Source organism: Sus scrofa, chromosome 15 (genome assembly GCF_054392235.1).
Source record: "Sus scrofa isolate SSC_HxYL_T2T_F1_AM1 chromosome 15, Sscrofa_HxYL_maternal_Yorkshire_Landrace_v2.0, whole genome shotgun sequence".
Lineage (NCBI taxonomy): Eukaryota > Metazoa > Chordata > Mammalia > Artiodactyla > Suidae > Sus > Sus scrofa.
Window position 1 is genome coordinate 150747921 of NC_139397.1, and position 19182 is coordinate 150767102.

The 19182-nt window shown below is 53.6% G+C and overlaps 1 long non-coding RNA gene across 1 annotated transcript in view; it reads left to right on the forward strand.

Moving 5' to 3' along the window:
- The first annotated feature begins 2276 nt into the window (after window positions 1–2276).
- Window positions 2277–19182, forward strand: part of LOC106506421 (uncharacterized) — a 67241-nt gene continuing 50335 nt past the window's right edge. The window contains exons 1-3 of the long non-coding RNA XR_014829454.1: window positions 2277–3025; window positions 14969–15231; window positions 15649–15889. This is a non-coding gene — a long non-coding RNA (uncharacterized LOC106506421). The remainder of the gene's footprint in view (window positions 3026–14968; window positions 15232–15648; window positions 15890–19182) is intronic.

Here is a 19182-nt window from a genome sequence, read left to right on the forward strand (position 1 = left end):
GGTTCCCGCAACGTGATGAGGGCTTGTCAGCCCTGGTCTCTCCTGCGTTCAAGGCCACCTTGCAAGACTGCCTCCTTGTGCTCGGTCATTGACATGCCTGGGGCGATGCTGTGGCCATTGGAGCTCAGGTTTACTTAAGTGCAAGGCCTTCTTCTATCTGTGGTACAGTGGGTTGGGTTTTCTTTGGACCTGATGTGAGCTGGGGTGATGGTTGGTGACGGGCCGATGGCGGTTGAGACCAGAGAGCACTTGGCCACAGTCAGGCAAACGGCCACGTGCTTTACATGCTAATACCTGCAATATCACAAAGGAATGGGGAGCCAACGCCTGCACCACGATGGCTTAATTTAGGAAAGGGGAGAGGAGGGCATGTCCTGGGCTGTTGGGGAATTTGAGAGTTGTCTGTCTGCTATATACGCTTATGTTAGAAATTAGTGCCTGGGGCCAGATTCCACGTCCTTACGAACAAAGCATAGCCCAAAGGTTCACGAGTAGAAGCCACCAACCCCCGACGATCTTAAAGAGGCAGGTTTAGGGAGATGAGGTCCGGGGCTTTCTTCAGGCCACCGTGAGAAAGGCTGCTAGCAGCTGTGACAGCACGTGGTAAGCAAAGTCCCTGGTATGACAGTCTTGATGGTAATGAGACCAGGAGGAAAGCCAGGCTCTGGGCAGAGAGGGGTGGGGGCAGCTGCCCCTCACTGGGAAGAGGCTGGGGAAACCAGCCTGTGCAAAATGTGCCCCCCGGGAGTGGGTGCCTCAGTCTCGGGGTGCATGTCAGGGTTTTCCGTACAGAAATCCTCCTGCGGTTTGGCTCCACAGGAGTTTTACTAACACAATGCCAAGTTGAGAGTGAGCCTTTGGTGCTGGACTTGGTGCAAAGGCAAGTGGCGAGAACGTGGAAGCTTAGTCATACCTCTGAGCCCCGCGACAGCCGTCCCTGCAAATGCTTCAGTCTCTTGATGGAAGCTCAGTGGAATTACAGCGCGATTGCTTGAAGTTATATAACAAACAATTTTTAGCTTCGATAACAATGATTCATCAGCTCCGATCTTCTAGCCTGCTCCTTGGTGATGGACGGGCTGAGCCAGCCAATTAGGTCCAGGTGTATTTGGCTAACAACCTGGCTTGCGCTGTGCCCGGGGCCAGGCCACACTGAAAGCCCGTGGTGAGCTGGGAGGGCTGGAGGCCACCCTGGGAAGCCAGCACCATCACTGCGATGCTCAGATACAGGAGCTCTGAAGAAGCAGTCCATTCACTTGGGTCAAGCTGGGAAGACAAAGCCAGGGGAGCAGAGGCAGCTGCAAGTCAGGAAGGAACGTGGGGTATCACTTTCACTGTTGGTGTCAGTGGCCGACGTGGCTTATCCACCTGGGTTCACTTCCCCACTAGCCCCCTCTGGAAGGCTTGGCTCAAAATCCGTTTAGCGCAGTGATCACAGGAGCCACTTAGGGCTGGAGTTGGCCTTGAAGGGGTAGATTATTGGTCACTTTGGCTGCAGGAAACCAGAGCTAAAGTAGCCTGAGGTCTCCATTGCATCAACGTGGGGTGGGGACTGGGGACCGGACAAGCTGGCTGTTACCTGGTGAAGCGTGTTGGTTCATAACCGTGTGTCTGGCTGTGATGACCTCACGCCATGGTCCTCTTTCTGTCCCGGACCTCCTTATCCTCAGGGCAGGTGTCATACTTCCATCAGCAGCAGCACCTGCTCATGGCACAGGGGTCTCAAGACGGGAGCGCTGAGGAAACAGGACGCCTGGAGGAGAAGAGGTGAGCAATTTGCTGTGAAAAGCAACAAATGATTGAGCTTTATTTATGGAAGCTCACATTTTCTTTTCTTTTCTTTTTTACCCAAATTGCTTTTTATTTGTGCCGTTTCCACCAGTCACACATAAATTTTATTTTTAAATTTTTTTCAAGTTTTCATTTACTTCCTTTACAAGGGTAGTTCGGGGGTGGCCATTGGTCTCTGCTCTGAAGGGTCTCACCCACAGAGGCCGAGGGACAGGTCCCCTGACACCCTGCTGCGTCATCTCCCTGCCAGGGGCTAGTGCAGCTCGGGGGAGTCGGCAGTTAAGCTTTGCGAGCCCCGGAAATATCCTGACCCCCCAAAGCATCCCCAGAGGCCCCCAGGCACTTTCTACACAGATGGAAAAAAGCTCCAGCTGGAGTTCCCACGGTGGAGCAATGGGATCAGCTGTGTCTCTGGAGCACTGGGACGCAGGTTTGATTCCTGGCCTGGCACAGGGGGTTAAGGATCCGGAGTGGGTTGCAGCTGTGGTTCAGAACTGATCCCTGGTCTGGGAATTCCATGTGCTGTGGGGTGGCCAAAAAGGAAGAAAAAAAAGAGAAGAAAAAAGCCCCAGTTGCAGCCTCTGCCATCCCCTCCCTGCCCCAAGGGAGGGTCAGTGCTGCGCCCACACTCCGGCTCCTGCAGGGTCCTAGGGTGGTCTGAATCCCAGTGCCCTCACCCCTGGATGCTCCCTGCTCTCCGCTCCCCAGAAGCTGGCTCGGATGACCCAGGCTGCTTCCCAAGCTGCAGAACCGCCCTGAAACTTCGGGCTGTCCCTCCCGCCCTTAAGCAGAGTTGGAAGCTGCCCACCTTGCCTGATGGACCTCGCTTCTGTGTCTCTGAAGGCAGAGGCTCTGCCTGGTGTCGTGGTCCTAACAGAGAGGCCACAGGATCCCGAGGCCTGGGATGCTGGTCCACGCTGGCTCTGCCCCGGAGCTGCTGGCTCAGCCTGAGCACCGGACATAATGGCTGTGGCCCCAACTCCACGACTCCAGTTAGAGATACAGTTTTATTTTTTTAAATTTATTTTTATTTTTATTTTTTTTCATTTCTGGTCGTCCCACAGCCCGTGGAACTCTTGGGCCATGGATCAGGTCCAAGCCACAGTCTCGACCTAAAGCCAAAGCTGTGGCAGTGCCGGATCCTTAACCCCCTGTGCCCAGCTGGGGATTGAACCTGCGTCCCAGCACTCCCAAGATGCCACCAATCCCATTGCACCACGGTGGGAGCTCCGAGGTAAGGTTTTTAAATTGCTGAGCCTGGGAACATAACAGACTTGTAGGCCTTTCTGTCCTCTTCTGAGTGGCCTTGGTTCGGTCTAGTCAGGGCTGAGGGCTGACCTCCTGGGTGTGTGACCCGCCCAGTCACAGGCCTGAGCTCCGAAGGGCCTGGCACTTGGGGTTTCATGCTTTGTGGTCACCATCTTGAAATCCTTAATCATTTTATCTTTGTTTTTTTCTTTTTTCTTTTTAGGGCTGCACCCGCAGTATATGGAGGTTCCCAGGCCAGGGGTTGAATCACAGCTGTAGCCACCAGCCTACACCACAGCGACAGCCACATGGGATCCAAGCCTCATCTGTGACCTATACCACAGCTCACGGCAATGCCGGATCCTCAACCCTGTTAGTGAGGCCAGGAATTGAACCCGCATCCTCATGGATCCTACTCAGGTTCTTAACCCACTGAGCCACCGTGGGAACTTCCTTAATTGTTTTCTTTTTGAATTCGTGTTTTGCAAGAAAGGTCTGGTGGGACAATGGAGCATGAACCCCCTGCCGCCCTGCAGCTTCTCCCCCGCAACCCCATTCAGGGCCTGGGAAGGTGTGCAGGTGGGGCGGCAGGGTAGGTGCCCTGAGTTGTGGGGTTGGACACCTGCGAAGGTCGGCAGTCACCCTGCAGATACTCCTGTGCCCAAGGAGGGGGACAGAAAGAGCAGGTAAACTACTGTGATGGGTCAAGAGAGAGACCACAGCAGAAGAGAGAAAGCTTTGGGACAGAGAGCCTGCTTGTTCAGTCTGCCCTGGGCTCTGCAAACCCTGCAGCTGCGTCTGGGTCCGGCTGCCTCTCATGAGAGTAGCAGAGCTGCGTGTGGATCAATCTAAGAGTGGGGGGGGGGTGTATTGTGTAACCAGGCTCCCTGACTCCTCTGGCTGGGGAGGGAGGGAAGAAGGAAAGGAGGAAGGAGGGACGCATGGCAGCGCTGTTTCCCAGGCTGCTAGAACAAAGTTCCACAAACCTGCCGGCTGAACACAGCAAAATGAATGACCTCTCAGGTCCAGAGCCTGGAAGCCTGCAGTCGAGGCGGCGCAGGGCCCTGCCCACCCTAAAACCTGCAGGGGAGATGCCCTCCTGGGATGATGCCCTCCTGGGACTAGCTGCCTTCTTCCAGCTTCCCGTGGTTGCCGGAAGCCTAGGGATTCCTGGGCTTAAAGCAGCACGTAGATCTCTGCCTCCATCATCACAGGCCTTCTTTCCTTGTGTGTCTCTGTGAGGCTCTGTTCTCATCAAGGCATCAGTTGTCTTAGGTCGGGCGGCTGTGACAAAGTACCGTAGACTGGCTGGCTTACAAAGAGCAGAAACTGGTTTCTCATGAGGTGGGGGCTGGAATTCTGAAATCAGGGAGCCAGCACAGTTGGGTTCTGGGCAGCACCCACTTCTGGGTTGCGGAGGGCAGACTTCTCATTGTACCATCATCTGCCCTCTTCCTAGAAGGGCGCTGATCCCATTTGTGGGCGCTTCACCCTCATGACCTGTTTCCGCCCCAAAGCCCCGACTTCCAAGCACCGTACTTTGCTATCAGGGTTTCTTTCATCATATAGAATTGGGGGGCGGGTATTGGAGTTCCTGTCATGGTGCAGCGGAAACAAATCTGACTAGGAACCAGGAGGATGCAGGTTCGATTCCTGGCCTCGCTCAGTGGGTTAAGGATCCGGCGTTGCTGTGAACTGTGGTGTAGGTCGCAGATGTGGCTTGGATCTGGCATTGCTGTGGCTGTGGTGTAGGCTGGCAGCTACAGCTCCGATTAGACCCCTAGCCTAGGAACCTCCATATGCCATGAGTGCAGCCCTAAAAAGACAAAAAAAAAAAAAGTTGCAAACAACCCAAACGTTCAACTTGGAAGGGATGGTGAGATGGCTCTGAGGTGCATCCCTGTGGCAGAGGGCTTGGCTGCCTTGAAGAAGCTAAATTTAGATGGGCAGACCGGATGGGAAACCCAACCCATACTACTGACGGGAAAAAGCACAGTGCATGACGCATGAGTCATATATGTGCAAAAAACCCCAACCCACCAAATATGTATTTCAAAGGCACTTGCCTATGTGTACAGGCTCAGATCTGGAAAAGTCTAGAAAAGAAAACACAGACCGGTATTAGCGGTTATTTCTGAGCCGTGGGGGACTGGGGCAGGGCTGGCTTGGGAAACCTACTCTGTTCTCCACAGAAAGTTGCCCTCATCTCTTTACGCCTGCGCTGTGACCAGGGTACGAGGGAAGCACAGAGCAGACCCGAGGCTCGGGAATGTACCTTGCTGCGGGGCTGGCGAGCATGCACAGAGGCTGTCCACCCCAATTACCTTTTGACGGTTCCCTCCCAGTCCTCCCCAGCTTGGCTTTCTGGGGATGCTGTTTTTCGTCTCTAAGAAATGCCATGCCCCTAATTGCCAGGATCTGTTTTCTGCTGGCGGGACCAGTGAGCATAAGGGGCGGCCCGCGGCCGTCCCCAGGACTGATAAGGGAGGCTTCGCTGGTCTTTGTTGGAGGCCAGCAGCCTGATTAGCATGCTCTTTGCTTCCATGAATCTTCTGTGGAATCTGTCTGGGAGGGTTTCGCCTGGTACCCTAATGCTCACGGAATGTGCACACCAGAAGCCTGCTGTCTGCATCCAGCGAGACGCAGGCGAGGGGGGCATTAACCACTTCCTTCTTGGCCAGAAGCTGGAGCTGCCTTCGAGGACAGATGACGGTGGTGGTAGGCATTTGACTGCAGGAGGTTTGAATGGTGTGTCCAGCAGCCCTTGGCAGTGCAGGCCTACGTGGGCCTAGGGATGTGATTAAATTTTTTACTTACACACACACACACGAGAAATTCTTTTCTGATGACATACAGCTAAGAAGTCTACGAATGTGTTGGTTGCATAGTCAGGATGGAAAACTGGATCTTATCTCAAAAGGTGGAATTTCATCAGCAAAATTAACTTGGCTTCAAGAAAATCAGTTGCGTCGCTGCGAAGAAAATGTGCGACCTCTTCCACTGAGAAGGGTCAGCAATGAGGTCCTACTGTGCGGCACAGGGAACTCGATCCGGTCTCTTGGGATGGACGATAGTATGAGAAAAAGAATGCAGATACATGTATGACTGGGTCGCTCTGCTGTACAGCAGAAATTGGCCCAACACTAGACATCAACTCTAACACAAAAAATAAAATGAGAACCCCCCCTCCCGCCCCGCCACAGAGATGTGTCTGAACGTGCCTGAGAGCCCAGGGATCTGGGAGGTGTGGTCCTCAAGTCCAGGGGCGCCGTTCAGCTGCAGGCTCTGTAACGCCCCCGTCAAACGGGGGATGAAGATGCCGAATTAGCTCATCTCCAGGCAGGAGAGGCAAGTGCACCCCCCTTTCTCAGAACTGCTTGGGAGAAGTACTAGCCAAGGAATCCCGTTAGACGCTGAGAAAGAACTTTCTTCGTGGGAGAGCTCTCAGGCTAAGGGGGCTTCGATGGATCACAGCGAGGGCTCTGAGCCTGGTGGTACGCAGGCAGCCTCGTGGCAGGGGTTGCGCAAGGCCGGGCTGCAGGGCTGTTCTTGTCCCCTCTATTCCCTGCATCGGCACCACACCCCACTCAGGCATCTCCTGTCGTATGTGCCCCATGAGGGAACTGATGCCTATTACGGCTGTGCCCAACTACTAGCTGGCCCGCCCTGTGCCTTTAGCCTGGGTGTTAGGGCTCCACGAAGTCCCCACCTGAGGGCAGAGGTTTGTCTTAGTTTTCGACACCTGCAGGAATAAATTCCACAAACTTGGGGGGTTAAAAGAACACACACTTGGAGTTTCCATTGTGGCTCAGCAGGTAATGAACCCAACTAGTATCCATGAGGATGTGGGTTTGCTCCCTGGCCTTGCTCAGTGGGTTAGGGTCTGACATTGCTATGGCTGTGGTGTAGGCCTGCAGCTGCAGCTTGTATTTGACTCCTAGCCCAGGAAACTCCATGTGCCACTGGCGCGGCCCTAAAAAGCAAAAAATCCAACAAAACCAGACGAAACCAAAACAACACACACTGATTCGCTTCCGGTCCAGGAAGTCACAAGTCGGGAATCTGTTTCCCTGGGCTGAAGTCAAGGTGTTGGCAGGACTGGTTCCTTCTGGAGGCTTTTAGGGCAGAAGCAGAGCTTTTGTCTTTTCGGTTTCTAGAGGCCGCCTGTACTCCTCGGCCGTCGCCCCTTCTGCCACCTTCAAAGCCGGCACTCCCACCTCTGCTGGTCACCCCTCTGCCTTCTCCCCTCGGTGGTCAGAGGTCCCTCTGTCCTCTTCTTACAAGAACATTCGGGATTATGTTTAGGGCCCACCCAGATTAATCCAGGGGGATCTCCCCATCTCAGCAGCCATCTCTCCATTCTAATCACTTCCACCGAGTCCCTTCTTTATTTTTTTATTACTCAAATTAATTTATCACATCTGTAGTTATATAATGGTCCTAAAAATCCAATTTCACAGGATTCCCATCCCAAAACCCAAGCACATCCCCCCAACCCCCAAACTGTCTCCTCTGGAGACCATAAGGTTTTCAACGTCTGCGAGTCAGCATCTGTTCTGCAAGGAAGTTCATTGTATCCTTTTTTCAGATTCCACATGTCAGTGAAAGCATTTGATGCTGGTGCCTCATTGTATGGCTGACTTCACTTAGCATGTTAATTTCTAGGTCCATCCATGTTGCTAAAAATGCTGGTATTTCATTCCTTTTAATGGCTGAGTAATATTCCATTGAGTATACGTGCCACATCTTCTTTCTCCACTCCTATGTCGATGGACATTTAGGTTGTTTCCATGTCTCGGCTATTGCAAATAGTGCTGCAGTGAACATTGGAGTACATGAGTCTTTGTGAGTTGTGGTTTTCTCTGGATGGATGCCCAGGAATGGGATTGCTGGATCAAATGGGAGTTCTAAGTTTAGTTTTCTGAGGAATCTCCATCCTGTTTTCCACAGAGGTTGCATCAATTTACAATGCCACCCACCAAGTCCCTTCTGCCAGGTCAGGAAACACCCACAGGTTAGAGGGATTGGGACATGGGCATCTTTCTTGGGGGTGCCGCTGAGCTGTTTAGCTCACTGCCCAAGGGAGAGAGAAGACCGGAAATAGGTTATTGGAAGCACCTCCAAGTCTGGGGAAGGGATGAAAGTGGAGCGAATGAAGGAGGCAGAAGAAAGAGGCTCTGCCGTTCAGCCCACATGTTAATGGACACCAGGGGAAGGGGAGCTGGAAAGAGACAGAGCAGGGTTTGACTTTTTCACGGATCTCCTCATTGCCTGGAACGGTGCCAGGCACAGAGTAGGTGCCCAAGAAGTGTTTGTTGAGTGACTGAATCAACGAGAACATTGCCGCTCGCTGGGCAGGAGCTGTGTGGGCATCCTGGGCTGGCATCTCCCTGAGGCTGGGCTCTGTAAACCCACCTGGGAAGCTGAGATGCAGGCTGGCTGTGACCTGGGCTGGGAACAACAATGGGGCCCGAAGAGCCGGCTTCTCTACCTGCTGTTTCAGGGGCTCGTGTCCACCTTCAGAACAGGTGAGCCTTGCGGACGGTTGCGTTGAACCCAGAGAAGAGCTGAAGGCGCGTGGACTGGATGCTGATGGGGTTTGGCGTGCAGACATGCGAGCCCCTTGCAACTTCAGGCTTTGGACTTCATCCCACTTTCTAAGGGAGAAGATGTGCATCTTAGAAGCACGGAGATTCTTTCCTAGAAGTCGAGGAGTAGATTCCACGCCAACAAGCGAACTCTTTATTATTCAGAAAATTCCTCTCTTCTTCCAATCTTTCCTGCTTCTGAGACGGAACTGAAATGTCCCTGCTCCCTGACTGTGACCCAGGACTCACCGCTGATGAGAGCGTGTGTTCTCTCCCCGGCCGGCTGGCTGCGTCCAGCAGACAGAGGCTGGCTTCCCCTCGCTGGTTCCTCACTTGAGCTGCAGGAGCCCTTCCCATCTAATCACGCGGGCCTGCCAAATCCAGGTGGAGCACACCGGTCAGCATTCTCCCAAGTGGATGCTGTGGCCAGCGGGTGAATGATGGAGCTGCCTCCCCACAGAATGTTCCAGGGCTTTGAGGCCTGTTCAGACCAGAGGATGCTGCTTGTTAACTTCCTCTGCCGGCTTCATAATGAGCACGTGTCCATCTCCTGTTAGGGGCTTTGATAGCGGATTTCTTAGAATTCAGAGACAGTGATTCATTTTCTGAGCCTACAAGTTAGGCTGAAATAAGCATTCTGCTAGGCTCTGTGTTTACCCTGATAGAGGGTCCCCCAGGCTGGAGGTTCACTCATTGACTCAACAATTCTTTCGTTTATCCAGGACCTAAGGGTATCTTCCGTGTGCTGGGCATAGTGACCACAGAGAAGGCTGGAGTTGGTGGGCGACAGACACATAAAGAGCCTCCCTCGGGCTTTGTGCTGGAGACGGGTCTGCATCAAGAACTCGGGTGCCCAGAGGATGGAGTGAGGGTTGGCCTGGGCTGAGGGCAGGAAGGAGAATTTGGAGGAGCAGAGGGAGGAGGTGCCATTTGGTTTCCCAGGTAAAGAAGTAAAGGACGAGAGGAGACATGGGTCCCGCGAGAGGGAGAGAGCAGCTTCTGACCTCTGCCTGAGAGCCCGTTCACGTGTCCATTCAGGGTGCCGGGCGGGCAGGGCAGAGGGTGGGGGAGAGAGAGCTGGGGCAGAGTGGGGGGCTGCAAGTCTTTTTCTCTTGCAAGTAACAGGGTTGCAGCAAAGATTCTTAAACAGAAGAGCAGCATGGCGACCGGGGGCTGCTTGGCAGGTGGACTAGGGAGATGAGACCTGGGGGCTGGGAGGCAGGGAGATGGGTGGGGGAGAGTTTGTTCCCGCTGCGGGGCAATACTGTAAGGACCAGAGCTGAGCAGAGGGATGGAGGGAGGGGAAGGCCTTGGAGGTGCTCAGTCATCAGGTACATTCTGGGCTGAGCCGTGTTCCCCATAATTCACACGTTGGAGCCCTAACCCCAGGACTTCAGACCGTACTAGGAGGCAGTCCTTAAAGAGGTCTTTAAGTTACCGTGAGGTCTTTATGGTGGGTCCTCATCCAATCTGGCTGGTGCCCTGATAAGAAGAGGAGATTAGGGAGTTCCTGTTGTGGCTCAGCGGGCAATGAATCCGGCAAATACCCATGAGATTTCAGGTTCCATCCCTGGCCTCGCTCAGTAGATTAAGGATCCAGTGTTGCCATGAGCTGTGGTGTAGGTCACAGACGCAGCTCGAATCTGGTGTTTCTGTGGTTGTGGTGTAGGCTGGCAGCTGTAGCTCTGATTCGACCCCTAGCCTGGGAACTTCCACATGCTGCGGGTACAGCCCTAGAAAAAAAGAAAAGAAAAGAAAAAAAAAAAAAAAGGAGGTTAGACACAGACACCCACAGAGAGAAGATGCTGTGAAGACACAGGGCAAAGGCTACCGTCCAGAAGCCCAGGAAGGGGGCCTGAAAGGAATTAAACCCTGTGGATGCTTTGATCTTGCGCTTCTAGGCTTCAGGATGGGAGAAAATACATTTCTGTTATTTAAGTCTGTTCCCCCTCGTTAGGCAGCCCGAGGAGACCAGGACGGGGTTCGGGGGAAGGAAGTGGCCTCTCCCCGGAGACCGAGGGCCACCAGATGATGTCCGTCCCACAGCCATTGGCTCTGTCATGATCTCAGGGACCCCCAGGGAAGAGCAGCTTTAGGGGGAATTCAGGGAGTTGGTGAAAGACCCTAGAAAGGGACCAAGGAGCAAAAAGCCAAGAGTCTAGGGAAAGGGGGGTCACAGAGGGGAGGGGATTCGTGGAGGAAGATGGCGGGGCACCAGTAGGGTCAGAGGCTGCGGGTCAAGCTGCTTGAGGACAGAGGACAGTCATCAACTTGTCAGGGACATGGCGTGGCCGGCTGAGGACCAGCAGGGCCAGGAGTGAAGGGCCATGGCCAGGGGACCAGGGGATGGGCAGCAGCTCTGCCCCAGCAGGACCTACTGCTATCATGGGGCAAAGTCCTCATCGGTCTAGAAGGGGTTGCTCTTGGTAGGGATTCGCCCCTGAGGGTTCTGGAAGTTGGTCCTGGGAGGTGGGACATGCTGGCGGCAGGGCTGCCGGGGGACACCTGGAAAGAAGAAGAGCTGAGGGCGCAGGCTCTCCTCCCCCTGCTTCCTGCTGACCTTGCCTTTCAACGAAGAGTGAAAACAGTACAAAGAAATAGAAAAGAGGACCAGAAAAACTGAAGGGAAAAGTCAACTAGGAAGGAAACTGAGTGGAAGGAAGGAAGCAAGGATGGAAAAGACGGACCTCGATGATCGAAGACAACCCAGAGTGGAGCGCCCAGCTTCAGGGGCCCCGAAGCCTCAGCCTGGAGGGCGCATGCCTGGCTCCCCGGGTCCCTGGGTGAGCCGCTAGCCCCTGTCAGCCTCTGCTCCTTCCCAGGTGTGGAGCAGGCACCCGGGCCCCTGCCTCTGCTCCTGGTCCCTCCGGGGTGGCCCCTCCCTGCTGGGTAGTCCATCTGGCCACTCTGATGGGGACGCAGAGCCAGCATCCTCTGGCCAACGTCCCACGGAGCAGGGCTTCCTGACTTGGCTTCTTCCTCTCTGCTCAACCTATTATCGGGGACACTGATGCAAACTTGGATGACCTGTTGATCGAAATTTCAAGTGACATGAGGCTGCGCATGATATTAAGTGTGCTGGAATCAACTCTGGACCCAAGAGGACCCTGAGGGCTAGATTCTGCAGTGAACTGAGCTGGAGGTGCTGAAAGGTGGTCCTGGCGGGCCTGCCTCAGCATCCCAGTGTGAGCGCCGGACAGCTGCTCCTCTCCAAGCCTGACCGTGAGCCACGCCAGCCTGAGGAAGCCCATGGAGGTTCACTTTTTCCTGTCTTGTTACATAAGCGTACTTACATGAGAAAATACGGGACACGTATTCTTTTGTGAATCCCAGCCAGGAAAAATTTGGTCTCAATTCAAGGCCCACTGTGCTTCCTTCCACCTGTCAGTGGAAACCTGTCCTGTTTCCCTTTTTGCATTGTCTTCCAGGAAGCTCAGTGTGAAAGCTTGCCGTTATATTTTAAGGAACTGAAGGAATTAGCTCTGCTTTTCTTTCGCCTACTGGCAGCTTCCTAATTTTGCCTGTACTGTGGCCTGTTTCATGTGTATGTTTATCACAAGATACTTAAACATCTTTATAGATGGGCCGTAGGGGTTATTTTAAAGCCTTGCTCTAAGGTACAGAACAGCCTAACTGGTGAAGGACAGCTACGTGGCCAAGAGTTGATTTTGCAACAGGACATCTGAAAATGATGTAGAGAGTTGGCTGTAAATATAGGGTGACAAAGGACTTACAGGACAATGGCGTGGTTGCCCAGATGTCCCCAGGCTCTGAGACTGAAATGGCCTATAGCATTAGGGCTAGGGGAGGCTCTGGTTCCCCTGAGCTGTGCCCTGGTCACCTGTGCCCTGGTCCTGGTGCCAGGTTGGACTTTGAGACAGATGGGGACAGGCCAGTGTGTCCGAGCTGATGGACAGCCTTGGTCAGGGGACAAGAGGGACTATGTCGAGGTCATCCATGTGTGAGGGCCGTGTAGACAAGGGTTAGATCCTTCAGGTGCTTCCAGATGATGGTCCAGGGTGAGGAGCCAGAGGCTGGCTCAGTATAAAGCTTCCCCTGGTCCTTATCACCTACGGTGAGTTAGTGGTGATGAGGTTCCAGGCAACAGAGGCATCCAAGGGGAAGCCTGCGGCCACTTCCCTAGGACACTGTGGAGCGTTTTGTGCAAGAGGTGGGGTTGAACTCCCAACTCTGAGAGTCCATCACTTGGCATCCTACGGATGAACTGATGTTGGAAACCTGGGCGGGAGAAGCGAGCTACTCGGAGAATCCCAGGACGAGAAGGACCTTCCCAGCCTCTGAGATGAGCCTTGACCTCGGCTTTGCAGAATCAGCGTTTTGCCCTGCAGCCTGCTGTTCATCTGCCCAGTGTGGGTGGCGGGGCAGGTTCTGGGGAGAAATGGGATGTGGGGTTGGGAACCTTTGGGGACGAGGAGGGGCCCAGTGGGCTCCTCGTTTCCAGATTTGAGCTTTTCTCCACCTGCGGCCGCCATGCCTTCTGCAAATACAAACCTCAGGTGAGTTCTCTGCTTTCCCAAAGCTCTCCTGGAGATTTTGGTCTTAGAAACAATTTTTTGGCCTGTTTTGGTGACTCTGCCTTATGGGAGATTGTATTTAAGGCGTGAGGGGGGCGTGTGGTTTCCTTACGGGTGCCAACTTCAGGATTGGGGCCATAAAGCTGCTGGGGACCCAGGATGTCACTGAGACAGGCAGCGATTCGGCCTTGGAGGCTTACCGAGCTCCTGGGGGGAGGCTAAGGCAGCCTCAGCCCCCGGTCCTCAGGGAGGATGCAGAGACCGCGAGGGAAGATGGTGGGGTGGGGTGGGGGCTGAAGAGGAGCCCTGCTGAGCCCCCAGGGCGTGCCAGGCGCAGGAGGCATTGGGCTGCAAAGGTGAACGGGTCTGGATTCCTGTGCATCAGGAGCCCCCGGAGCGGGGTGGGCACAGAGCAGAGCGAATGCCCACCCAGGTGACCAGAGGGGCCACACGGTGGGGGCGGGGTGTGTGTTCACCCCATGACGTGGGTGATATGTCACCCAGAGATCCCGGTGGTTGGGGATGGGGCATGCGCAGCACGAACAGCTCAGGGACAAAACTTGGGGCAGTGAGCCCGCGTGGGGGAGGAGGGCCCAGGGAGGAGGTGACACCTCTGGCCAGCCAGGCCGATGGGCAGGATGTCCACTCTGCTCCGCTGGCAGCAGGCAGAGCGCCTCCCCTTTGTTCTAAGCGCCTCCCTCCTCGGGCCTTCACAGCATCCTGCGCATTTGTCAATAATCGAGAAACCCTTCACAGGCGGGACCAGGCTTCCCAACCTGGATTTGCCCTTAATAATTTCCAGCTTTTTAATCCCATCCATCAGCCCTTCTGGAGAGTGCACTTACTGCAGCCCAGGAAAGGAGCTGGCGGGGGTCCTACAAGGGGGGGAGGAGGGAGGAGGGAGATAGAGGCGCAGCCGCACAGGCTTTAGAGAGTCAAGCAAACCCAGCCGGGAACAGAACGGAGGGCAGCTTCGGGGAGCACTGTGAGCTCGGGCGCATCCCCCCAGCTCCACCCTTATTCTAGCTTCCTCCCCACGTTCAGTTCAGCCTCCAGCTTAATCACAATCAAAGGCTTCTCTGAACCCGGAGGGAACCCACCGCTTGCGAACCAACCTGCTACCTCCTTGGCCCCTTGGCTGGATCCGTCTCTACTGTGGAAAGAGTCTGCATGTGTGAATAGAGGCTGGGGGAGGCGGCCCGAGAGGCCTCCTTTTCTCAGGACCCCACTAATGTGGCATGGCCTGGGTGCCCACTGTCACGGGCATCTGAGCCTTTTAGACAAGAGGGCCATTTGTCACCGTCAGCGGTTTCCAGGAAAGCACCCTCGAGGGGCCCCCTTCTCCAGGGGGGTGCCAGGCTCTCCGCATCTTTCTCTCCATCTAAAGCACCCGGTGTGGGTGGAACAGCGGCGGAGGAAAGCCTGTGGGTGGCACTTAGGGAATCTGCCGGCACTGCCAGCTTCCCCGTCAGCCTGGCCTGGGGCGTAGAACCAGATCCCAGCACTGGACTGAATTTCCCTCTGGGGCCCGAAGACCCTGAGATTTCCCGGACCGGGTCTCAGGGGTTGGGGGAGGGCTCAGGGCCCCTCTCCCGACTCCCATCCCACCCAGAGAGAGCCCCTCTGGTCAGCTTTACGTGTTGCAATTCGATGTAAGATTTTGGTGGATCAGAGAAAGCCTTTCTTTTACCTGAGCAGCCCCGGGACCATCAGTGGAGCAGACGGGCCCCGAAGTGGCTCTGGGTGTCCGGCCTCCGCCCTGGGGCTCTTGACCTCTGGCTGACAGGTGTCTCTGTGTTTGTCCAGGTCCTCACACTGGAACCGGAGTGCCCGAGGGCAGTTGCTTGTCTCCCCTCCACGTCTCACGTGTGTCGTGACCACCCAGCCAAGGGCAGGGGCTGCCCTAAGAAGGCCCAGCAGTCAGTCCTTGTCCACCGAGGCTCACAAGCGACCGTCCCTGTGTCCTTGTCCACGTTGCTCACCCGAAGCAGCCACCTCCCCCATCGCCTAGGGACCCGCAGGCAGGACCACCCACTCCGAGGAGGGACGTTTGAGAGGAGCCTTGAAAGGTCATACTGGGTACACAGGGGTGGGGGAAGGGCAGAGCAAAGGTGGCATTTGGGGCCTCTGGGGGACAGACGGGGCTGGCGTGGCTGGTCCACCGTGAGGCGAGGGAGAGGAGTGAAGCAAAGCAGGGCCGGGACTCTGGGTTTCTTCACAGGGGCGAGGAGAAGCACTGGACCATTTGGGGTGACTCACTGTTAAAACAGGCCCTGCTGGCTGCAGTGCTGAGCCTTGAGGCCTTGAGGCCTTGAGTGGAACGTTCTCGCACGCTTTCCCCTTTGGCTGGGTGGTTTAAGGAGTCTTACCAGGCTCTCGGATGGCCCCTCTCTTGGGCTGTGTCTGCTCTTGCTCTAGGGCTAGACTGGGGTGTGGGTTTTGGGGGAGCCCCCTGAGTTAGAGTGCCCTTCTCATCACCATCAAAGGCACACGACGTGTTCCCGAGGAGAGGCAGGCCTGTGCCCTGTCGAGTGGGGGCCTCTGGGGGCTTGGAAAGGCCCGAGGCAGGTCTCCCACAGGGAGCTCCAGGCCACGGTGCAGCGGGATGGAGGCCGCCAAGAGCAGCCTTGAAGGGGCCTGGCCTGGGGGGTGCCCGGGTCTGAGTGGGAAGAAGAGCCACAGATGAACTGACCTTGTGCGAGGGGGTGTCCAGAGAAGCCTTTAAAGGTAAGGTGCCTGAAAGCAGCTTGCTTTATTTTATTTTATTTTATTTTATTTTAATCTTATTTTGCTTTTAAGGGCCTCACCCACAGCATATGGAGGTTCCCAGGCTAAGAGTCCAATTGGAGATACAGTTGCTGGCCTACACCACAGCCACAACCATGCAGGATCCAAGCCGCATCTGCAAACTACACCACAGCTCACGGCAATGCTGGATCTTTAACCCACTGAGTGAGGCCAGGGATCAAACCCTCATCCTCCTGGATCCTAGTCAGGTTCTTTAATTCTGAGCCATGACGGGAACTTCCTGAAAACAGTTTTTTTTTTTTTTTTAAATTTTTAAAAAATTTTATTAGAGTACAGTTGACTTCCAATGTTGTATTAGTTCAGGTGTACATCAAAATGAATCAGTCATGCATATACGTATATCCATTTTTTTTCCCATGTAGGTTACTGCAAACTATTGAGTAGATTTCCCTGTGCTATACAGTCAGTCCTTTTTAATTATCTATTTTATACAGTAATGCGTGTATCTTGTTTCCACCCTCCCAATTCCTCCCTCCCCATCCCATGGTTGCCCTTTTGGTAACCAGAAGATTGGTTTTGAAATCTGTGAGTTTGTTTCTGTTTTATAAATAAGTTCTTTCGTATCATTTTTTTAAATTAGATTCCACATAGAAGTGATATCATGTGATTGTCTTTGTCTGACTTCACTCAATAAGATAATCTCTAGATCCATCCAAGTTGCTACAAACGGCATCATTTCACTCTTTTTTATGGCTGAGTAGTATTCCACTGTGTACATGTACCACATCTACTTCATCCACTCCTCTGTCGATGGACATTTAGGTGGCTGCCATGTCTTGGCTGTTGTGAATAGTGCTGTGATGAACACTGGGATGCATGTATCTTTTCAAATTCTGGTTTACTCTGGATAGATGCCTGGGAGTGGGATTGCTGGATCATATGGTAATTCTACATTTAGTTTTTTTAAGGAACCTCCATTCTGTTCTCCATAGTGGCTACACTAGTTTACATTTCCACCCACAGTGTAGAAGGGTTCCCTTTTCTCCACACCCTCTCCAGCATTTATTATTTGTAGATATTTTGATTACCGCCATTCTGACTGGTGTGAGGTGGTATCTCAGTGTGTTTTTGATTTGATCTCTAATAATTAGTGATGTTGAGCATCTTTTCATGTGTTTTTTTGTTTGTTTGTTTTGTTTTTTTTTTTTGCCGTCTGTCTCTCTTCTTTGGGGAAATGTCTATTAAAATCCTCTGCTCATTGTTTGAGTGAGTTGTATGTTTTTTACGATGCAAAGCTGCATGAAATGTTTGTATATTTTGGAGATTAATCCCTTGTTAGTCGCTTTGTTTGCAAAGATTTTTCTCCCATTCTATGCGTTGTCTCTTTATCTTTTATTGTTTCTTTTGCTGTGAAAAAGATTTCAAGTTTAATTAGGCCCCATTTGTTTACTTTTGTTTTTATTTTCATTACTCTAGGAGGTGGATCCAAAAAGATGTTACTGTGATTTCTGCCAAAGAGTGTTCTGCCTCTCTTCTCCTCTAGGAGTTTCATAGTAGCTGGCCTTATAGTTAGATCCTTAATCCATTCTGAGTTTTTTTTGTGTGTGTGTGGTGTTTGTTCGAGAATGTTCTAATTTCACTCTTTTACTTGTAGCTGTCCCGTTTTCCCAGGACCACTTATTGAAGAGACTGTCTTTCCTCCACTGTATGTTCCTGCCTCCTTTGTCATACATGAGTTGACCATAGGTGCTTGGGTTTATTTCTGAGCCTTCTCTCCTGTTTTTAATGCCACTGAAAGCTTTTTTAAAGGAGGAAGTTGGAGTTCCCATCATGGCAAAGTGGAAACAAATCCGACTAGGAACCATAAGGTTGTGGGTTTGCTCCCTGGCTTTGCTCAGTGTGTTATGGAACTGGTGTCACATGATCTGTGGTGTAGGTCGCAGATGCGGCTCGGACCCTGTATTGCTGTGGCTGTGGTGTAGGCTGGCGGCTGTAGCTCTGATTGGACCCCTAGCTTGGGAACCTCCATATGCCGAGGGTGCAGCCCTAAAATTCCAAAAAAAAAGGATGAAGTTGGTTGGGCAGTGACGGGGAGGAGGGTGGTGCAGGCGGGGGGGGGAGGGGGGAGCAGATGAACAGGTGCAGAGGACAGACAGTGGGGAGGGCAGGAGCCCTGGTGGCTTATATTTCTAGGATGTGCTGCGGATAACACGACGGGAGGTGGGACAGTGGATGGCCTGTGGGTCACGCCAAGAGTCACACCTTCTCTGGACTTAGAGGCTGGGAAGGTGTTCAGGAGGGCACCTGGCCATCTGGGTGCACGTGGAGGGCAGACTCAATGGCAGACTCAGTGGTGAGAGAGCAGTGGTCAGGAGCTACCTGTCCAACGAGGGGGGACTTCAGCCAGGGGGATGCGATAGGGAGAAAAGGCTCAAGTGAGCTAAGATATTAGGAGAAGAAGACAAATAGAGGACTGGGTGGAGACTGCAGCCGACCCGAGTGGAGGTGACACCTTCCTTGACCAAAGGGCAGGGCCTATGTCCCTACCAGGAGCTGAAGCCCGGAGAGCAGGTGTGCAGGTGAGAGGAGGCAGAAGGGGATCTGCCGCGTTTGGACCGCTGAGGGGTGGAGTGGCGATCAGGGTGGCAGGTGGTCAGTCTGTACATGAGGATGGAGGGGTGGGGGTGAGGGGCCTAGAAGACGGTCCCGTGGCACGAGCAGAGGAGAGGGTCAGAACCCACAGGGCATCAGTGTTGGAAAACTAACGATGTCTGCAAAGGAGGAACAACCCAGCAAGGTCGGAAGGATAAATACCACCACGTCTCTAAGGTTCTGAAGCCTTTGTTTATCAGGATTAGAAGCTGATTCCAATGGTTCAAAGCCAGTTTCTGAACTCTTTGCTTTTTCCTACTTTGGCATCTTTGCAGAAGAAGCTGCACCGCCGTACCCTAAGTTCTGTTGGACGCCCCCCAGCCTCTGCCCTCTCCACCCCAACACCCGTGCTAAGCTCTGCCCCAGTACATTCGGAGGCTGGCTACTGGTCTTGGAAGAAAGCAAAGTCCTGAGCTGGTTCTGATTAAAGTCAAAGGAAACTTGGAGGCTCTTTTAGTGGGACGCCCTTTTTTCCGTATAATGGGGTGAGCTGAGTCAGGAGCATGGCTTCCAAGGGCAGCTGGACCTGAGGAGCAGGATGACTTCTGGCTCCAGTGTCTGGCCTGTGTCCTCAGGTCCACTGTCAGCATTGGAGGGTCAGCTACGAAGCGCCCCTTGAA